At 44.9% G+C, this 23,771-nt stretch overlaps 1 non-coding gene across 1 annotated transcript; it reads right to left on the bottom strand.

Annotated features, from left to right (window-relative positions):
• Positions 1–4,619: 4,619 nt before the first annotated feature.
• Positions 4,620–4,691, bottom strand: Trnai-gau (transfer RNA isoleucine (anticodon GAU)). Its single transcript has one exon. It is a non-coding gene; the product is annotated as a tRNA-Ile (tRNA).
• Between the last annotated feature and the right edge of the window lie 19,080 nt (positions 4,692–23,771).

The raw sequence follows: 23,771 nt of genomic DNA on the forward strand, positions 1-23,771 counted from the left end.
GCACACAGAGACTTAAGAAAATTCTACTATAATTAAGTATCATACGTCATACCTAATAATGCACAAGTATAAAATAAGTTACTGTAAAAAAAAAAAAGGAACGAGCACGATTAGGATAAAGAAAATACATCTAATGCAGCTAAGTGAATCAGAGCATTTCACTATTTCTGTTTACATTTGTCAGTGAACGTGGACGCAAGACACAGGTAAGCTAGGACATACACGTCAGTTGGTGACTAGCGATGTTTGCCGGCCGCGGTGGTCTCGCGGTTCTAGGCGCCGAGCCCTAAACCGTGGGATGCTACGGTCGCAGGTTCGAATCCTGCCTCGGCCATGGATGTGTGTGGTGTCCTTAGGTTAGTTACATTTAAGTAGTTCTAAGTTCTAGGGGACTTATGACCACAGCAGTTAAGTCCCATAGTGCTCAGAGCCATTTTGACTAGCGATGTTTAACACGAAGTGTACTTGTAAGTTTTGACGGAATGTTTTTTTGTTTGGTCACAGTGGTATTTTAGTTTTAAGTTTATGTACGGAGGTATCTGGAGCGAACAATTGGCACAGACCTCACAGCAAAATAGATGTAAGTTATTTATTCTTTTTTTTTTTTGCCACTTGTGTATCAAGGCAGTAAGGTACAGGGTAAGTTACAAAGAAAAATATTGGACTCCCTAAGGTACAAAGGTTAATTTTGTGACGCAAGTACACGATAGGTTGCTGAGAAAGTATTTTGTGTCTTTGACGTATCCACACCACAAGTTTTTATCTATAAATATATCGCACAAAACACGAACTTAAATTTTTTTTGTATGCTGCAATTATAAAAAAGGATTCCTAACTGCTAATGAAAGTGTAGGGTACTATACATACATATATATATATATATATATATATATATATATATATATATATATATATATATATATATATATATACCATACGCACTGTAACTTGATCTAAGAAAAGTGCACCTAAAGATAGGATACATGAATAACAACTTGTGTGATCTTACTGTCATACAGATAATTTTTTTTTTAACTTTATATACATGTTTGAATGCAAGTACGATGTTGAGATACAATCTGTGAATGTTAACTGAAGCAAACATAACACCGTCCCTTATTAAAAAAAATAAAGGAGTATGTATAAGGTAAGTTACAGGTAGCCACCTAGCCGAAAAAATGAGGTAACGCCGAAACAAACACAATTATTTACAGGTGGCGCTCGGCGAGATACTGCGAGACTTCAACCGGCGGGGAAAAGTCATGAAGTTACATTAATGTCACTATGACTGACGATTGACGTAATAAAACATTACCAAGATCACTGAGAAACACACTACGTGATACCAAGTAACGCCAAAGAATTTTAATAATCTATTTTTTTTAGTATGAAAATACGGAGGATGTACGCTGACTTTAGAGGGATGCTGTACATTGATTATATTTTTTTATGTGTTTATAATATTTTGACCAATCTGAGCGGAAGATATTTGATGGAAGGAGAAGAAGTAACACAAATATGAACACAAAAAAAAAACACCATATACGCGAGCACAGACTTTAGAGGCAGTAGCGCACAGCAGCCAAGCTTCATTATTAATCTGTTGTTTGTACTACCTAGCAATTTATGTATAGTGATTTATTTATGTCTGTTTACTCATTTCCTATTATTATTTTATTCCTTTATGTTTACGATGTGTGTGTACCATGCGTTGTTACAAACTTGGGTGACGAAAGGATGAAAGAATCCCCCCCCCCCTCCCACATAGTAACTCGCGGGTAGAGAATGAACAAACCTTGCCTCATTTGTAGACAACTTCTAAAAGCACTTATAGTGCGTTCATGTCCTAGTATTGTTATTTCAATACATAAGTGCATCAGTAGCACGACATAGAGTAAAAAAATGCTGTTGTTCTCAAACGTGCTCTCCTATGCTCTATGAGATATCAGACAGTGTCACGATCGCGAAATATAGTATTAGAGGCACGTACTTTCTGAGAACACAACCACCTACCAATTTATGTAATAAAAATGTTATGAGCAAAAAGGTACGCCGACAAGGTTCAGTAAAAAATCGCTGGAACAAATAACGAACGTGGGCATTTTTCATAAAAGACAAGCTAGTGATATCATTAGCTACAGTTTTGTTTCTGAATGGACAGGACAGTGTCACAATGTTATTCAGTGTCAGTGACCTGTGAGCTATATGCAAACAGACAAGTGAAAATACGTTTCATATCACGAACCTTTTCCTTCGAGGTAAAAGAGACATAGTGAATCGACGAAGACTGCGGCGGTACAAGTGTTTGTGCACTACATAGGACAGTGTGCCGTTGCTAGCCAAATAGTGAAGTGCAGTACTTAAATTTGTGCAGTGGACTTCGGAGGCACCGAGTGGTCCCTTCCCACAGCCAAGGTGTACAGCAAGTGGAAACAAGTGCGGTTGGTTTTTTTGCAAACTCTGTGAACACTGCTCGAGACACTGAAAAGTTTGGACCGAGACGCGCGGCATCGCTTTACGGCGGTGGGCCCGCGCAACTGCCGATTTCCACACGGCGCGCAGCGCGCCACCAAACTGATTGTTGCGAGTGCAGTTATGTGCATATGACACATTATTGGCTAACGGCATAACATAGAAGGACAATTTAAATGCAAAGCAAAATCTACGTTTAATTGGACACCCAACGAAGTGCCAAGACATGTAGAAACACAGATTCCTGAAACCCGAAATAAAGTCTGACTACCCCAGCTCATGATTTACGCCCCCACGTTACCTTTGAACAACGCCTTTGTTTATATGTATATATATGTATTAGTATTAAGTTAGACTAAGTATTAATCCATGTGAATTTTTGTTTGTTGTTTATATTACCCATGACGAGACAATAGTAAAATACGGAAAGGATGTCACTAAGCAGATCGTGGAGTAGAAGAGATAAGCAGTGGAAAGCAGAACCAACTCTAAGCAAGAGCTAACACCTCTTGCTGCCCCAGACACGACTATTAACCCACGATCTAGATCCGAACACTCTAATAAATATGTGACTTTCCTGAAAATTTTTTTTAATAAAAAAAAAAGACTTAGGAATTATGAATTTTATGAGCAGCAAGTGTAAAAGAAGACTGTTTATATAGCGATAGACTATGTATAAAACAATGTAATACCTTTGTATAATGCTATGTACCAAGAAATAATAAAATAAATTTGTGTATACAATACAAAAAAAAGAGAAGAAAGAAGGTAATAGGAGGATGTAACAATTATCCAAATGTGATGATTTTGTGTCAAGGACGATGTAATAATTTTGTGTGTATAGTATGTAAGTTTATGTGTGTTTTACATGTGTTCTGTGTATCCTTATATAAATGATTTGTCCTCACTGTCATGTGTCAAAACTGGCATAAAACCATGTTTGTAGAATGAAGTGATCGGGAGAGAGACACTGACAGTGCAATCCCATTACGTGTGAATAACAGACAAGGACTACCAGTGTGCAAAGTGTTTGGGCTCATTGTCCGCAAAATTGACATTTCTTCAGACAATTCGCCCAAGGGGGCGATGTCAAGGAACTGAAAATATTGTGATTTAATCGCAGAGGTGCTGAAAAATTGTGCCAGTGACACACCAGAGAAATATCTGGTAAACGTTTTATCTTTGAGAGACATAGGAACAATTTCGCCCTTCGTTTTTTATTTCTGGTATGAACGACTACTTTTTGTTCTGATGGGCTGGTGGGATGTCGTACTGTCTAATTACTAGTGTGTGTGTGTGTGTGGTAAGTGAAAGAGTTAAAAGACGCAAGATGTGTTTTATATTATTTTCATCGCACAACAAGCCTTATTCCCATGCCTATGGAGTATTTATGTTAAGCAGAGACGGCGAGTTTTAGATGGAACCGAATATCTTCAAAACGGCACTGCTCAACAGTAGAGGTGCGTGATTGTGCTCTCTACTTTCCTTTCGTGGCCGCTCAAATTACTTCCAATTCGTTTTGCCGAGACATTCAGAACCTGCAATCTTCTTTTTCTTATAAAAATACTAGTCCGATGCAAAAGAAATACTCTTAGATTTAAATAATTGCCATTCTTTTACCCAGGCCACGAGGAATGATAGAACGTACGTGCCTCTACTCTGAATGTACGTTCGCAATCTCCGAGTGTGTTACGACGAAATTATTTCACAATGAAAATTTCTCATCAGACCGCAACCACTCGCACGCGAATGTACGTACCCTCTGAATGTATCTAGTCAGTCACGCGCGTTGTTCAAAAGCTTTACTTTTAATATTCAGTGGATTAAATTTCCGAAATTAATTTTTGTTCATGCTGCAAATCGTACTTCACGCGAAGTATTTATTACGTAAGTTTCAGGCTCAATTTAATAAAAATAAAGATTCCGAAGAATAGAAATAAAGAATAACAATCAGACATATCAAACCTAAAAAAACAGAAAGAGGGAACGTTACATGCTGTACCACTTTGGCAAATGCTTTATCTGCGCCATTCGCCTTAATCACATCTGAGAGTAATTCTTAATAAAACGTCTGTCGCTAATTGTTCGTCATCACAGATACTGTTTGCTATACCTCCACGACGCGAAACTGATTTCCAAAATTCGTCTTTCTCCTGTGAGGATGGAACTTACGACCCCTGGTTTATCAGACCAGCGCTCTACCACTGAGCTAAAGAGGCGCAGCCTAGCGGTACTCTTGGGTACTTCGTCCTTACGGTCGTCTGCATCATCAGACTTCAGCTGAAAAACACTTCATATTACCGTCCAATATTTGCAGCTATGGCGACCCATTACTGCTTGGCAACACATCTGACACGTAACCGATGTGCTCTCCAAACAACAACACTTGCATTTCAGAACATGTCTTTCATACATGTCTACAAAATCACCTTCACCTTCAAATACAGTTTCCTTGCGAATGACAGAGACATAGGCAAAGTTTAAAGTTCCTATTTCCATTACATCACGTTAATCAGAAAAATGGTAATTTACATTTGCAGCGGAACAAAATTCCGTTCCGCCCAGGGAGGGGCTCGAACCCACGACCCTGGGATTAAGGGTCTCACGCTCTACCGACTGAGCTCGCCAGCTGCCTCGGTGAATACCTCCCGGGTAGCACGCCACACAGTACTCGTTTGGGTTGGGTGGTCCCATACAGAATCTCTCCATGCTGCCTAATGTTTTCCTAACGTCACACTCGTCACGTATTTCACTTTTATTTCTTAATCATTTCTGAGAGGTAGAGGAATTGCATGACAACATGCAGAGCTAGTGGCGTCAAAATTAACACACATACCTGATGTGACTCAAAAGCCGAACGAGTTACTTTCCGACGTTGTTTTAGATGTGCAAGTGCCAGTCAAAACTCGCGGTGACGGCACTCTGCCGACCATTTCGCTAGTTAACACCGGTCTTGTTGTGTGCGTTTCAAGCTCAAGAGCAACTCCAAGCCAAAAATGGTCAACAGCAACATTCAGACGGTTTCGTACTGCACAATTGCTACATTAAAACACTATGTCTCTTTTTCAGAACTGGAAAAACACGAAGCGTGACAGCATTCGAACCTGTAATCTTCAGATCCGAAGTCCGACGCCTGATCCATTAGGCCACACGGTCACTGACGACCAACTAGGACTTGTATACGACTCATCTCGAAACGCTCAAACCCCTGAGGAATTGTGTTTTCGTTCCACACAGCCGCTGCCCCTTGCTCTTTCCCACCCATTCGTTACATTCAACCTCTTACGAGACCGATCAAATATAGACTGGGAAACCAGACCACACACTTTGTGCTTTCGGAATCGATGGCAGGGCGTCCCTCGCCGCATTTGCTACGATGGCCATTTGGTACTTCTGCAGAAGAGGCGACGGCGGCCTCGACGACGACGACCGCGAGGGGATCTGAGACATGTCAGAAATACATCTATAAAATGTAATTCAGACTGTCTCGTCCCACCTTATGCTGTACCGCCTTGGAAAATGCTTTATCTGCGCCATTCGCCTTAATCACATCTGAGAGTAATTCTTAATAAAACGACTGTTGCTAATTGATGGTCATCACAGATACTGTTTACTATACGGCCACGACGCGAAAGTGATTCCCAAAATTCGTCTTCCTCCTCTGAGGATGGAACTTACGACCCCTGGTTTACTAGATCAGTTCTCTACCACTGAGCTAAAGAGGTGCGGCCTAGCGGTACATTTGTGTACTTGGTATCACGGTCGTCTGCATCATCAGACTTCAGCTGACTACACTTCATATTACCGGCTAATATTTGCAGCTATGGCGACCCATTACTGCTTGGCTACACATCTGACACGTAACCGATGAGCTCTCCAAACAACAACACTTGCATTTCAGAACATGTCTTTCACACTTGTCTACCAAATCACATTCACCTTTAAAACAGTTTCCTTGCGACGGACAGAGACGTAGGTAAAGTTTAATGTTGCTATTTCCATTACATCACGTTAACCAGAAAAACGGTTATTTACATCTGCAACGGAACAAAATTCCGTTCGCGCCCAGCGTGGGGCTCGAACCAACAAACCTAGGATTAAGAGTCTCACGCTCTACCGACTGAACTAGCCGGCTGCCTCGGTTAATAAATACAGGGTAGCAGGTCACACAGTACTCGTTTATGTTGGGTGGTCCCATACAGAATCTCTCCATGCTGCCTAATGTTTTCCTAACGTCACACTCGTCACGTACTTCACTTTTATTTCATAATCATTTCTGAGAGATAAAGGAATTGCATGAAAACATGCAGAGCTAGTGGCGTCATAATTAACACACATACTTGATGTAACTCAAAAGCCGAACGAGTTACTTTCCGACGTTGTTTTAGATGTGCAAGTGCCAGTCAAAACTTGCGTTTACGGCACTCTGCCGACCATTTCGCTAGTTAACACCGGTTTTGTTGTGTGTGTTTCAAGCTCAAGAGCAACTCCAAGCAAAAAATGGTCAACAGCAACATTCAGACGGTTTCGTACTGCTCAATTGCTACATCAAACGGTATGTTTCCTTTTCAGAACTGGAAAAACACGACCTTTACAGCATTCGAACCTGTAATTTTCAGATCCGAAGTGCGACGCATGATCCATTAGGTCACACGGTCACTGACGACCAACTATAACTTGTATACGACTCATCTCGAAACGCTCACACCCCCTGAGGAATTGTGTTTTCGTTCTGCACAGCCGCTGCCCCATGCTCTTTCCACCCATTCGTTACATTCACCCTTTTACGAGACCGACCAAATATAGACTGGGAAACAAGACCACACACTATGTGCATTCGGAATCGAAGACAGGGCGTCCCTTGCCGCGTTTGCAACGATGGCCATTTGCTACTTCTGCAGAAGCGGCGGCGACGACGACGACGATGACGACGACGACGACGACGACCGCGAGAGTCTCTGAGACATGTGATAAATACATCTATAAAATGTAATTCAGACTGCCTCGTCCCACCTTATGCTGTACCGCTTTGGCAAATGCTTTATCTTCGCCATTCGCCTTAATCACATCTGAGAGTAATTCTCAATAAAACGCCTGTCGCTAATTGTTCGTCATCACAGATACTGTTTGCTATACGGCCACGACGCGCAACTGATTTCCAAAATTCGTCTTCCTCCTGTGAGGATGGAACTTACGACCCCTGGTTTACTAGACCAGTGCTCTACCACTTTTTTTTTTTTTTTTTTTTTACTTTCGTTTTCGTGTGCCATTGTTTCAAATTTAGGGGTGACAGTCAGATTCAGGCTGCGGAAACAAAGCGGGCAGGGGTCGAAACCCGAGGCCTGGCCACGATGATTCCACCGTCCTGTTTCCGAATGGCACCTGTACAATGGCGTCGTATTTTCCCCTACTGTCTCGGTCTTTGGTCTTACTTTTGTTTTTCTTGTTTGCCCTAAAGGTCCACGTAAACTTCAGTCCAGGTGTAGAGAATAATATTTCATAAAGGCGGCAATACCAGCTACAGTATAAAAGAAATCGGCTCACACAGGCGACCTTAGCCAACACCCTCCCTTTCAAATGTCAGGCTAAGCATATTTGCAAAATCTTTACGGAGTCCTGGCAAGCGCAATCGGTTCCAGTAAGCAGTAAGGATGTACTGCCGAAACGTTAGGTGTTCATCCTCTTCATGACAACTATTGACAAAATGTACGAAGTGTCCAAGCAACCACATAACGGTGTTGAGCTTTGTTCGCGGATAAAAGGAAGAATCGGGCCATACGATGATGTCAATGGTATAAGCGGTTTCGGCAGTCCTAGTGACAAAAGCCAGTTGTTTCCTGAGCCAAAGCCAATTAGCAAGGTGCCCACTGCAGGTGAATCGATGCTCAAGTGTGTCCAGGAGACCACACCGAGTGCAGTTGTCCGTGTCAGAAAGACCAATACGGTGCAGTCGTACGTTGGTGGGGACCAAACCATTAACTACCCTACACCACGTGGACGCCACAGCCATTGAGTGGATCGGCAGACTAACATTCTTCCAGATGTTCCTCCAGGACACTGATGGAGACGCCAGTTCGATTGGATTGGGGCCAGCCAGCCCCTCACAACGGGCAATCAAGCTCTTGGTCGTTGGCACCGGTTGTCGCAAGAAGACGTCACCGAGGTAACTAACCGCAATATAAAATTCCCGGACCTGTTTCAACTTAAAATTGAGGTGACCGACGTCGACAGGTGGAGCAAGGCTCTTCGGACGCACAACAGTAAAAAGTCTGGATGTAATTGAAGTCACTTCTTGCGTAACAATGAGAGTCGTACGGCGGACGTACAAGGCAGATGCCTTACGAGTAATGTCAGTGAGGCCCAAGCCTCCGGAGATACGCGGTTTCGTCATAACCTCGTAACGCAACTTGAAAGGATGACCCTTCCATATAAACCTGCTAGACAATTGGCGCAACCTTTTCGCCACCATAATGGGAAGTGGGAACAGCTGAGCAACATAATAGGCTTTATATAACACGTACGTGTCTAAAATTCTGACTTTTTGCAAAATGGTAGCAGAGCGCTGCTCATGGACCATCAGAGCCCCCTGTATCTTCTCGATGACAGATTTCCAATTAAGAGCCGCCATTTTTATGGGACACCGATCAATGCTAATCCCCAATGACGTATGGCGATCGACAAAAGTGGCCCAAGGGACATCAGCATCGCGAAACCCTCGAATATCAAGGAACTTACATTTACCCTGATTGAGACGCGCTCCAGAGACACAACAGTATGCATGAACTGCCCCTTTCAACAATGTGATATCATCACGTTGACGGAGGAGAACAACGACATCGTCCGCGTACGCCTTAACAGTGAGCTTCCCACCAGAGAGGGTCATACCCTGAAGCTTGAAAGCAAGAGTCCGAAGCAGCGGTTCCAGGGACAATATGAATAGAGACATAGAGAGCGGACTACCCTGAGGTACCCCTCGGCGGATAGCAATGGGCGGCGTCAGCTGCCCATTGACTGACACCCGAGCAGTTATTCCCCTATACAAATTACGAAGAACACCACGTGATGAAGCGTTAAAACCTATTGTATCTAAAACACGATTTAAAAACACATGACTGACGTGATCAAAGGCCTTGTAAAAATCGAGGAAAGCAAAGGCACAATGAACGTTTGTAACCGCCACAACCGAGACAACATCCCGATATTCGGCTACTGGGGTCAGAATAGATCTACCAGGAGAACAACATTGATGTGCCCCAATCACAGACCGCAGCAGAGAAGATAATCGACTATTGAACGCTCTAGCAGCTGTCTTGTAATCAAAATTCAGCAATGTGAGCGGACGAAGATTGGCAGCAGATAAATGACCAGTGGACTTCGGAATTAAAACAATTTTCCCTACTTTAAAATCGGCTGGCACATCCATCCCCCTGACAATCTCATTTAAAATCTGCGTAAAAGTCCCACCCAAAAGAGGCCAAAAACGGAGATAAAATTCTTTAGGCAGGCCGTCAGGACCCGGCGATTTACCGGACGGAGAGCGAGCAATAAAATCGAAAACATCATCTACCTGGAACTCCCGGAGAAAGTCGCCGTTCGCGTCAGGCGTGATCGTCGCAGGAAGATCCTCAAGGACATCATCAGAAAGTGACGCACCAGAATCATCGGCAGAATAGAGACTAGCGTAATACTGATGAAGAGCACGCATCATATCCTCCTGTGCAATAAGCTGCCGTCCATCATCCACCATAAGAAAAGAGATGAAGGTGCGACGACGTCGAGTCTGATGCCGCAGCAGGTGGTACAAAGAAGTCAGTTCACCTTCAACAAGAGAGTGAGGTTTCGACTTTACTCGCAGACCATCCAACTGTCGTCGTTTGAGGGTCAAGAGCTTTGCTTTAATACGACGAACATCATGGATCCGCAGAGGAGAAGGACCCGCCGCGTCATACAGTTCACGCAGGACAGTGTAGTAAAATTCATACGTGTTCTTAAAATCAAGCGCCCTTGCGGCACAGTAAAAAATCAAAGACTGACGAATCTTGGGCTTGGCAAACGCAGTCCACCAAACGAGTAAGGAGGGGTAACGCGGGACAGAGCGAAGACGTCGCTCCCACACGGCACTTACAACTTCATCAATGGCCCTGTCGGCAAGGTGGGAAACATTTAACATCCACTGGGAACGATAAAGTTTTGCTGGTTGGTGACTAAGATTTACAGTTGCAGTAAAAGCACAATGGTCAGAAAAACTAGTAGGAATAACATCGACAGAAAGAATGTTATCACATAAAAAATCAGAGAAGTAGAATCTGTCGAGTCTACTGCACGAGGACGCGGTAAAATACGTAAATTTCACCAGGGTTGGATATTTGTGTTCCCAAACATCACGCAGGTGCATCGTACGAACCAAGTCATGTAAATCTCGGCAGTAATTGAAATTTGGGGACTGGTCTTCAGGGCGTAAAACACAATTAAAATCGCCTCCGAGCAGGAGACTCCGAGGACTCTTGCGCAAAAGATAAATAAGCTCTTCCTTATAAAAGCGCGATCGAGCCACAGTGCGACCCGAACCAGAGGGGGCATACAAAACAACTAGGCAGATATCAAAAAGACGACAACCAATGCCACGGCCAGAGTCAAGGAATTCAATGTCAGTAACAGGAATACCTTCTCGAAAGAAAAGAGCAGTTCCTGTTGAATTTTCCGGTGCGACATTAAAAACAGTTTGAAATCCAGGTAGAGAGAGATCAGAAAACAATACTTCCTGCTAAAATACTACGTCCGCACAGGAGTCGTAGAGAAACTGCTGCAAAGAGGCAATGCGAACGTGGGACTCAATACGGTTAACGTTTAAGGTAAGAAAGGTGTATGCTTGAAGCATGAAGAGAAAATCGAGAGAAGAAATCACCTACACCGACGCATCAACATCACAGTCCATAGCAGGGGAGACGGAGGCATCCGAGGGAAGGGGACTGCTATCCCCTTTCGCGGATCCCTTACGTTTCGGTTTTTTACGAACAGCATTGACGTTCGGCTGAACGCGCAACTTGCGTCGGCTGACGGGCAGGGAAGCGGGAGCCGCCGGTGACGTAGGAGGGTCAAGTTCTGTATCCGACACCACCCGCGCCGGTCCACAGTCAGGGTCCGGGGTCGCGGGGGAAACATCCGACGAAACGGACTGGTCTACACCAATACTAGCTTCCGGCAAACATGGATTACACGGAGGCGAAACGTGAGCAGGAAGCTCCGAAGCTGCTAAGTTGGAAGGAAGCGGAGCAGCTCCGCTGGCAGAGGTATGGGGCAGCGAAGCAGGAAGTTATTGCGGCTCAACTTGTTGTGACAACGAAGACGGTTCGGAAGGCGGTGCCAACAGGCCCGACCGACGAGCCGACTCGAGAGAAGCCGCGTCGGAAGCCGGAGGGGCGTCAGCAGCCGCTACCGGAACAGCTACTTTAGGGGAACAGGGAGCATCTACACTACTCTGTGGCTCGGAGGATGTCGGTCTCTCGGATTGGGGCATCTCGGGGAGATCCTCATCCGTACTATTTCCATCATGTGCGCGACGCCGTTTATTATTCAAAAGCGGCACACCCACCTGAGGAACAGACGGAACAACATCAGATTTGGCACGCAAAGGAGGAAATTCATTGTCAGGGGCGTGCAAAACCTGCGGCGGGGCGCTACTACCACTGGACTGTTCGACACCAAGAGCAGAACCACCGGCAACGAGGCCAGCGACCGTTAACTTGCGACGCTGTTCGAGAGAATTTTTTAACACAAAACCCTCCGCGGACAGTCGGTACGCACGTGGCCACTCTCATTACACAAGAAACAGGTGCCAACCTGACCACTATATGTTACATGGACACGATATCCACCGATCTGCAGGTGCGAGGGAATATTCTGCTTCACGTGCATTTCGACGGAACGAATACCACTGTAACACTGCAGACGATGTTGGCTGGACCAGCGTTCAAGGCGAATACTCTTAACATCACCATACTTGAGTAAACCCTCCTTAAGATACACATTATCCACCTCCGGCTGAAGGTTGTAAACACGAGCACTGGTGTACGTAATGGAAGCATTTGAAAGCAGTACGGTACTGACAGAATCATCCCGATGTCGAAAGAGAACCTGATGACCAAATTTGGAAATAATTTTATCAACCTGAAGGGGGTCCATAAATTTAACAAAGAAAACATAAAGTTCTGTATCAAAATATGCAGTGTGCACCTGATCCGAATGAATGCCAAATGTATCTACTAACCAATCATGAATCTCAAGGGAACAAGGTTGCACATGGCGGGTGGACTTGTCGAAAGCAAAACTAACTGTAGCCTGACGAGGAATAACCTGAGACGACATTTTCAAAAAAGTACGCGGTCTAAACCGCTAAACAAAAACACTGAAATACACACAGAAAGAAACACAAGGAACGAAACAACGACGGAGAAAAACTTACAGAAGGTACAACACTACACGTAAACAAACGATATCCCACTATACGTAACGCTACGGCGGAGCGGAAGACTAGGCACGTTCACACTGCACGGCGTCTGAAGCGGAACCGCCTAATGTTTTCCTAACGTCACACTCGTCACGTACTTCACTTTTATTTCATAATCATTTCTGAGAGGTAAAGGAATTGCATGACAACATGCAGAGCTAGTGGCGTCAAAATTAACACACATACTTGATGTGACTCAAAAGCCGAACGAGTTGCTTTCCGACGTTGTTTTAGATGTGCAAGTGCCAGTCAAAACTCGTGGTGACGGCACCCTGCCGACCATTTCGCAGGTTAACACCGGTCTTGTTCTGTGTGTTTCAAGCTCAAGAGCAACTCCAAGCAAAAAATGGTCAACAGCAACATTCAGACGGTTTCGTACTGTTCAATTGCTACATTAAAACGGTATGTTTCTTTTTCAGAACTGGAAAAACACGAGCGTGACAGCATTCGAAAATGTAAACTTCAGATCCGATGTCCGACGCCTGATCCATTAGGCCACACGGTCACTGACGACCAACTATAACTTGTATAGGACTCATCTCGAAACGCTCACACCCCTGAGGAATAGTGTTTTCGTTCTACACAGCCGCTGCCCCATGCTCTTTCCACCCATTCGTTACATTCAACCTTTTACGTGACCGACCAAATATAGACTGGGAAACAAGACCACACACTTTGTGCATTCGGAATCGAAGGCAGGGCGTCCCTCGCCGCATTTGCTACGATGGCCATTTGCTACTTCTGCAGAAGAGGCGGCATCGACGACGACGACGACGACGACCGCGAGAGGCTCTGAGACATGTGAGAAATGCATCTATAAAATGTAATTCAGACTGCCTCGTCCCACCTTATGCTGTACCGCTTTGGCAAATGCTTTATCTGCGCCATTCGCCTCAATCACATCTGAGAGTAATTCTTAATAAAACGCCTGTCGCTAACTGTTCGTCATCACAGATACTGTTTGCTATATGGCCACGACGCGAAACTGATTTCCCAAATTCGTCTTCCTCCTCTGAGGATGGAACTTACGACCTCTGGTTTCGTAGACCAGTTCTCTACCACTTTTTTTTTTTTTTTTACGCCTTAACCACTTTTTTTCACATTTCTTTTTTTGCTTGCCTTAGACCGCTTTTTTTTCGTTTATGTTTATTATGTCCTTTTTAGGTTTTTCTTTATTCATATTTTTTTAACACTGTCTTTTCGTTTTTCCTTTGTAATGACCCAGGGCAGGTAGGTGGAGGCGCGTTGGGCAAGGGTCGTATCCCGAGGCCTGGCCATGACGTCTCCTCCTCCCTGCACCGAAGCACAGTGTCACCAATACGTTGCAATTGTCTTTGGTTCGGAGTCTTATGATACCTATATGTGAACACGGGACTTATGAAGCGTTGTCTATCCAAACAGTTATTTTGCCTTCCTGCCAAGATTGTACCTAAGAACTAGCGAGAATGTCTTCCCTGTCATGAAGTTAGCTCAGTATGCCCCTATACCGGTGCCATTAATGATTCAGTCGCAGGAGCGATCAATAGAAATTGAAACTTAACCAACTCCCTGCTTTTCGAAAACAATAGTAAGCATATTCGCAAAGTCCCTCTTAAGGTGTGGGAAAGACTTTTGCGTCCAGTACTCATGAAGAATGTAACCAGTAAACGAAATAAAATCGGTAATACCATGATCATCAACCACTGCAAAAATGTAACGGCCAAGAACCCACATAACGGTGTTGTTCTTGGTCCGGGGATAAAAAACCGTGTCCGGCCAGCAGAGAATATCAGTCTTAAATGCCGATTAGGAGCTCCTGGTGAGTAAAGCCAATTGTCGGCGCAGCCAGTGCCACATGCAATGACGGTCAGCGCAGGTAAATCGGTGTTGGAGTGTGTTGGAGTGTATCAACACAACCACACGTTTGACAAAGCGGAGAGACACATAAACCTATACGATGAAGGCGTTCGTTCGTAGGAATCAGCTGATTAACTACCTTATACCATAGGGAGGCAACAGTTGCTGAATGAACGGGTAAGCTAATATTCGTCCATATTTTACGCCAATTAAAACTGGGATAATGCAAAACAATCGGGTTGGAAGAAGAAGACCGGTGCCATTTGTCAAGCAGGGCTAGCGTAGTAATAACAGGACGACGTTGTAAGTGGAGATCTAGGTAACTAATCTCAATGTAGAAGTCTCGAACATGCCGTAGCTTCGCATTTAGAGGCCCAACGTTAATAGGCGGTGACAAGCTCGCAGGACGAACGACATGGAATAATCGCGAAGTAACAGTCGGGGACTCAGATAATAAAAGATGGAGGGTTCGCTTAACATAAAGGGCAGCAGCCTTGACACGGACATCGGTGAACGACAAGCCGCCCTCAAGACGCGGCTTCGTAAGAACATCACAACGTAATTTAAAAATATGCCCCCGCCAAATATATCTGTTAGTAAGCTGGACCATTTTTGCACCCTGCATTCGGGGAAGCGGAAAAAGCTGAGCAACGTAATATACTTTACATAAAACATAAGTGTCTAATACACGCTTTTTTTGCAGTAGCGGTATCGAACGCCATGAGTGTTCTAATAAAACACCTTGCAGCTTGGAAATGGCCACCTGCCAATTTTTTGCAGCCATCCGAATAGGACAACGTTCAAGATAGATACCTAAATGTGTATGGTGTTCAACAGCTGTAACCCACGGAACAACCACACGTTCAAAGCCCCGCAAATTAAGGAGCTTGCTTTTACGGGGATTGATACGAGAACCTGAGGCAGCAGAAAATTTATCGAGTTCCATTTTCAACTGCGGCACTTCTGCGGTGGAACGAAGCAAAACAACCAAATTATCAGCATAAGCTGTTGCCGTCTGGGTAACCCCAGAGATCGTAAGACCACGAAGTGTCGAGTTGAGACGTGTGAGGAGTGGTTGAAGGGAGAGAGCATAAAGGGTCATGGATAAAGGACTACCTTGCGGGAAGCCATGTTGAATATCAATGACCTTTGTTAGCTGCCCATTAATGTCAATCTTAGCAGAAATGCCAGTCGTCATATTCTTAAGTACCAGCAGCGCCTGTTCATTAAAACCGAGCCGGTGCAGCAGAAGCTCTAAAAACGAATGGGACACACGATCAAAGGCCTTACTAAAATCAACAAATAAAAGCGCACAGGAAATATTGGTGACAGCGACAATCGACACGACATCACGATACCCCGCCAGAGACGTCAATATGGAGCGCCCTGGAAAGCAGCTTTGACAAGGAGGTATCACAGGTGTAAGCAAGAGGGATAGACGTGCATTAACAGCCCTAGCGGCCGTCTTATAGTCAAAATTTAAAAGGGTTAAAGGACGAAAGTCACTAGCTGTCTTCAAACCAGCAGATTTAGGTATCAGGACAACCGTACCTCTCTTGAAATCGGCTGGAATTGTGCCACCATTCAAGATTTCATTCACAATATCCGTAAAAGCAGGCCCTATAATAGGCCAAAAGCGAACAAAAAACTCCTTAGGTAGGCCATCAGGACGAGGAGATTTGTGAGATGCTGACCAAGCAATGAAAGCTGAAATTTCGTCTGCAGTAAAAGGAGCTAAAAATTTCGCATTATGGTCCTCTGTTAAAACTGATGGGATAGCAGTTAAAATCTCGTCAACATCAATCGGATCAGAATCAGCCGCAGTATATAACGTCTCATAGTAGCAGGTAAGTTCATGGGTTATTTGATTCTGTAAGGTAAGCCGGCGACCATCAGCTGCCATAAGGCCGTCAATCAATACACGTCGACGGTTCTTGTGGTGACGAAACAGATGGTACATAGAAGTCATTTCATGTGCTAACGTGGACGGTGGTTTAGATTTAATCTTCAATCCTTCCATCTGAAGCCGCTTAATACTAAGAAGCTTGGCCTTAATTTTCCGAATCTCAGAAAGGTGGGCACATGTCATTGTAGAATTATCATAAAGTTCGCGAAGCACCGAATAGTAATATTCAAAAGTCGGTTTCAGAACTCGCGCTCTATTATAACTGTAGGACATTAAAGTGCGACGTAATTTTGGCTTCACACAGTGGATCCACCAGTGAAGCTTAGACGGATAGTATCGCAGAGAACGTAAACAAATGTCCCACGCCGTCTGTATTAGAGGTTCGATGTCAGGGTCATCGAGCAAGGAGACATTTAATTTCCACAGCGGCCTATAAAGTTTAAGAGGTTGACGCTCCAAATTAATTATAACAGCAAGGGCACAATGATCCGTAAAACTGGCTGGAATAACATCTACATCTAAAACAGAAACATTAAGGGGATCAGAAATATACAATCGATCAAGTCGACTACTTGAGGTGGCAGTAAAAAATGTAAATTTAACAAAAGTGGGGTGTTTAACCTCCCACGCATCGCGTAGTCGTAATTGACGTACAAGAGAATGTAGCTCGAAACAATAATTAAAATGAGGGGATTGGTCTTTAGCTTGTAACACACAATTAAAATCGCCCCCCAATATCAAGGTCGCAGGATTTTTTCGTAAAAGGTAAATCAGATACTCTTTATAAAAACGAGACCTTTCCTGCCGCTTGCTAGAACCAGAGGGGGCGTAAATGTTAACCAAGGTCGTGTCAAATAACCGACAACCAATGTCCTGTCCCGAGTCTAAAAGCTCAATTTCGGTAACGGGGATACCGTCACAAATTAGGAAAGCAGTACCTGCAGAAAACTCAGGTGCAAAATTTATAATAGTGCGAAAACCAGGAACAAACAGGTGTGCAACGGAGACTTCCTGCAGGAAAACAATATCAGCTGCAGAGTCATAAATAAACTGCTGCAGAGACTCTAACTTCAGAGCAGATTGAATGCCATTTATATTTAAGGATATAAACATGTACGCCAGCAACATCAACCAAAAAATGGGAAGAAAACTCAAATTACACCACACTAGAAGCAACTACATCCATATCATCAACATCAGACATGGCAGAGGGTGATTGTCCAGAATCAACGGAATCAGAGTCGTCCTTCGCATGCTTATGTTTCTTCCGCACCGCGTGGAGATTGGGGGGCACTTTCACCCGACGACGTATCTGATGCACACCAGATTCAAGAGCAGGCGGAGTGGGGGGTTCGAGATCAGGCACGTCAACCAAAGCGTCCGAAGGATTAGCAGGGCGAGAGCAGTCAGAAGGAGGAGCCATCATGGGGAAAACTGCATCAGGAACATCGGCACCGGTTTCAGAATGTGTAGGAGGTGGTAAGATAGGTTTGGAGTCTGCTGATGCGGAGCGCTCAGGTCTAGGAGCGGTTTTCCGACAAACAGCCGTCTCCACCGAAGTGTCGTCAACATGTTGTGATGCCTGTGGCGGTGGGGATGTCAACAACACCTCGACCGAATGTTGTGGCTCTCGCACCGACGGCCTGGCAGCAAGTTTGACGTCATCAGGCAAAGCAGTAGACACAGCGGGAACAGAATCCGAAACAGGCATGGGAGATTCTGGAATTCTCTCATCAGATTCGCAAACCGGCTGCGTAACAGCAGCTTCGTCATCAGTGCTACCGGTATCACTAGCACGACGGCGTTTGTTGTTGGAAACAGACGGAATCGGTATAGGAGCAGCCGATACGTCTGGGCGAGTGGGTAGCGGAGGAAAACCTGCATCAGGGGAGGGTGACACCTGTTGTGAAGAAGCTACTGCAGGAGGCAGGTAGGAAACAGTGGAGGAAGCTGCTGGCACAAGATCGGCAACCGTTAATTTGCGGCGCTGTGCTAGGCCATTTTTAAGCACAAATACCCGCTTAGGGCAATTAGCTCGAACATGACCATGTTCATTAAATAGGAAACATGTACCAAGCTGCCCCTCATGAGTAAGATGTACACGATAACCACATACAACCAGATGGGACGGTATATTAGACTTAATATGCATTTCAACTGATCTGACACCATTATAACATTGCAGCTTATGTTGTGCAGACCAACGTTCATTTCGAATTGACCGAACAGTACCATAACCAAGCAAAGCTTCCTTAAGATAGCTGTTGTCAACTTCAGGGGGTAAATTATACACCCGAGCTGTGGTATACGTAATTTCAGCATTTGAGACAGTAACACTGCTAACAGAACCATCCCTATGACGGAACGACACTTCCTCACCATGTTTAAGTAATATCTTATCCAGCAAAACCGGGTTCAACAATTTCACAAAAAAGCAGTATAATTCTGTATCAAAATACGCAATATGTACCTGGTCCGATGTAATGCCAATCGTGTCCACAATCCATTCGTGAATTTCCAACGATGTCGGTTGGACATTCCTGGTAGACTTGTTAAACTGAGAGTACACTTCCGCGGAAACAACCGGGAAGCCATAACACTTAATTAATGCGGCAAAAGCCGCAATACAACGCAAGACACAAAACAAACACTAAGGCAAAGAAACAACGAAAAACAGAAGACAAAGAAACGTCACACACAGAAGGTAAATATTCACAACCCGAGGGTAACGGCGAATCGAATACACAGCACGTCCGATCGCTGTCGCGTCTCAAGCGGAACTGCCACTGAGCTAAAGAGGCGCGGCCTAGTGCTACACTAGCGTACTTCGGCCTCACTGTCGTCTGCATCATCAGACTTCAGCTGACAACACTTCATATTACCGTCTAATATTTGCAGCTATGGCGACCCATTACTGCTTGGCTACACATCTGACACGTAACCGATGGGCTCTCCAAATAACAACACTTGCATTTCAGAACATGTCTTTCATACATGTCTACAAAATCACCTTCACCTTCAAATACAGTTTCCTTGCGACTGACAGAGACGTAGGCATAGTTTAATGTTGCTATTTCCATTACATCACGTTAACCAGAAAAACGGTTATTTACATCTGCAGCGGAACAAAATTCCGTGCCGCCCAGCGTGGGGCTCGAACCCACAACCCGGTGATTAAGAGTCTCACGCTCCACAGACTGGGCTAGCCGGCTGCCTCGGTTAATACCTGCCGGGTAGCACGTCACACAGTACTCGTTTGGGTTGGGTGGTCCCATACAGAATCTCTCCATGCTGCCTAACGTTTTCCTAACGTCACACTCGTCACGTACTTCACTTTAATTTCATAATCATATCTGAGTGGTAAAGGAATTGCATGACAACATGCAGAGCTAGTGGCGTCAAAATTAACACACATACTTGATGTGACTCAAAAGCCGAACGAGTTGATTTCCGACGTTGTTTTAGATGTGCAAGTGCCAGTCAAAACTCGCGGTGACGGCACTCTGCCGACCATTTCGCTCGTTAACACCGGTCTTGTTGTGTGTGTTTCAAGCTGAAGAGCAACTCCAAGCAAAAAATGGTCAACAGCAACATTCAGACGGTTTCGTACTGCTCAATTGCTACATCAAACGGTATGTTTCCCTTTCAGAACTGGAAAAACACGAGCGTGACAGCATTCGAACCTGTAATCTTCAGATCCGAAGTCTGACGCCTGATCCATTAGGCCACACGGTCACTGACGACCAATTATAACTTGTATAGGACTCATCTCGATACGCTCACACCCCTGAGGAATTGTGTTTTCGTTCTACACAGCCGCTGCCCCATGCTCTTTCCACCCATTCGTTACATTCAACCTTCTATGTGACCGACCAAATATAGACTGGGAAACAAGACCACACACTTTGTGCATTCGGAATCGAAGGCAGGGCACCCCTCGCCACATTTGCTACGATGGCCATTTGCTACTTCTGCAGAAGCGGCGGCGACGACGACGACTACGACGACGACGACGACGACGACGACGACGACCGCAAGAGGCTCTGAGATATGTGAGAAATACATCTATAAAATGTAATTGAGACTGCCTCGTCCCACCTTATGGTGTACCGCTTTGGCAAATGCTTTATCTGCGCCATTCGCCTTAATCACATCTGAGAGTAATTCTTAATAATACGCCGGTCGCTAATTGTTCGTCATCACAGATACTGCTTGCTATACGGCCACGACGCGAAACTGATTTCCAAAATTCGTCTTCCTCCTCTGAGGAAGGAACTTATAACCCCTCGTTTACTAGACCAGCGCTCTACCACTGAGCTAAAGAGGCACGGCCTAGCGGTACTCTTGCGTACTTCGGCCTTACGGTCGTCTGCATCATCAGACTTAAGCTGATAACACTTCTTATTACCGGCTAATATTTGCAGCTATGGCGACCCATTACTGCTTGGCTACACATCTGACTCGTAACCGATGTGCTCTCCAAACAACAACACTTGCATTTCAGAACATGTTTTTCACACATGTCTACAAAATCACCTTCACCTTGAAATAGTTTCCTTGCGAATGACAGAGACATAGGCAAAGTTTAATGTTGCTATTTCCATTACGTGAACCAGAAAAACGGTAATTTACATCTGCAGCGGAACAAAATTCCGTTCCGCCCAGTTTTTTTTCTTTTTTTTTTTTGCGCCTCCCAACTCCCCTTATAGCCCGTCCTTGCGCTCTCCAATTACGCCTTCTTCGGCGAGCTTCTTTAGCTATAAATAAAAATACGCTGCTTCTTCCAAACTTAGAAGACGAATTTGTTAACTCTTCATGTAGTCTGAAAAGAGGAAACTTCTCGGTACATGTTCCGTGGCCGTCGACGTCCTGTGTAAGACGTGCACGTTCCAGTTGAAGTGATGAAAGCGGAGACACTGAATTCCTAAGTGGAAAATTTCTTGTGTTCATTGACCGCAATCGAAGCATCGAAGAAAAATAAAGTCCTCTTGAAGTGGAAGCTCATGCTTATGACGACAGCGAATCAGTCGCTTTGCGCCTACACTTCATAAATTAAAAATTAGAAAATAAAAGTATGACAGCGTATCAGGCGCATTGCACCGAAAATCGATAAAATAAAGAATTTAGGTTGAAAAAAAGGGAATAAAAAGCAAATAATGCCTGAGTAGTCCTCTCAGCCATAGGGGCGGTACACCCTTCACGCGTTCCATGATATTATGTTCCAAAGCTTCGTGGCGGCCAGTAAATATATTTAATGGTAAAGTATCGACGCATATTATCAAAGGAGTAAGTACACTCCCGACCTTTACAAACTGTCTGTCGTCTAAGGAAAAGGAAAACACAATTCTCCCCGACGTGTTAAAAATAAATTAAAATTAAGTAAAAGTCCTCCTTTATTGAAACCCAAATAACTCCGTGGCAGCGTCGTGCGCAACGCATTCGTGATGGGACGCCGATGACGCAGGAATCAGACGTTGGAAAAAAAAGAGAAAGAGAAAACATAAAAAAACACTAAACGACAGCGAACACAAAACACACACGAACACAGGATAATACATTGGGAACATTCGTCGTAATTTCCACATGGCAGTTCTTGTACAATAGGCACTCTTCCTGTAGCATTCTATTTGCAAGGACCATGATTTCGTACTCAAAAACAGTTCAGAGCACTGAGGGAAATAAAGATTGCAGCAATGAAGTCCGTATTATAGCAGTCTGTCGTGGGCAAATGCGAGTGCAATTTGCAGGAAATTGGCAAAGAGTTTAAGATAATCGTTCCTGGTTTTAGTAAGGTCATGTTGCGTAGCCAAATAAACCAAAAAGGCATAGTCACCCGTAAGTCTTAAACGCAGGATGGCGAACACAGTGTGAGCCACGATCCATACGGTAGCGGCACGCTTCGTAGGCGGATACGGATTAAAGTCTGGGATCAAATCCGTGTCCGCAGAAAAACTGGCAGCTCTGGTCCGGTTAATAAGTGCGAGCTTCCTGGCGGCAAGGTTCCAGATCGACAATGACCGCAGGCACACGAAACGATGTTCTAACGTGTCGTCTTGTCGACAGTCTTCACACAAGCTCGACGGAGATAAATGGATGCGGCGCAGCTTTTCGTTGGTGGGGATAATTCTGTTAACCACTTGGTACCAAAAGCTGCTGACTTCCGCTGACAGGTAAGGAGCGTGAACGTGAGCCCACGCCGTCCTCCACGCAGACCGCGGGTAGCGCGCCTCCATCTTATTGCCGACTGGCCGTCCTCTTAGTCCCTGGTAGACACCTTTCACAGTCCGCGTTCGATGGTCAAGTACGTCGGCGGCGAGATAACTTTTCTGAATGTATTCTCGAACATACCGCAGCTGAAACGGTATTGTAGTCGGGTCGAGAGGGGCCACGTCAGACAGAGGACGATGAATATCGAACAAGACAGCCGTTGGGCCAAACGGATCCTGTTCAATGGTGACGCTCGTCCGATGAACGAGCAACGCCGCGGCTTTCGTTGCGAAATGAATAAGGCCGAGTCCTCCCTGTTCGCGCGGCAAAGTACATGTGTCGTAAGCCACCTTGAAAATATGTCCCCGCCACAACAGCCACTAGACTGCCTGAGTTATGGCTCTGCCCAAATTCTTGGGTACCTGAAATAACTGTGCGAGGTACCAAGCTTTGCTGAGCAAGAAAATATTTATTAAAAGCACCCGCTGTGTTAATGCGAGGGTGCGAGTCGCGCACAGGCTAGCCATAGCTCGTATGCCATTTAAGACAATGCGCCAGTTGTAAGACGCAGTCTATAGCAGATTGGGTTGAAAACGAACACCCAAAATTTTGTGTTCCCGTTTCACTGTAAACCACGGGCGTTTGAAGCCCCGCGTCGCCGCATAAACGGGCAGAAAAACCGTCTTTCGGGTATTGATGCTCGCACCGGATGCACGTTCATACTGGGTGAGAACTACGCGTATTGTGTCGAAGTCTGTGGCCGAGGATCCAAGAGGCCAAGGTCATCGGCGTAAGCGCGACAAACGTGCTTCTCATCCCCAATCCGTATTCCCCTGCAAGAAC

The sequence above is a fragment of the Schistocerca gregaria genome, unplaced genomic scaffold (genome assembly GCF_023897955.1).
Source record: "Schistocerca gregaria isolate iqSchGreg1 unplaced genomic scaffold, iqSchGreg1.2 ptg000350l, whole genome shotgun sequence".
Taxonomy (NCBI): Eukaryota; Metazoa; Arthropoda; class Insecta; order Orthoptera; family Acrididae; genus Schistocerca; species Schistocerca gregaria.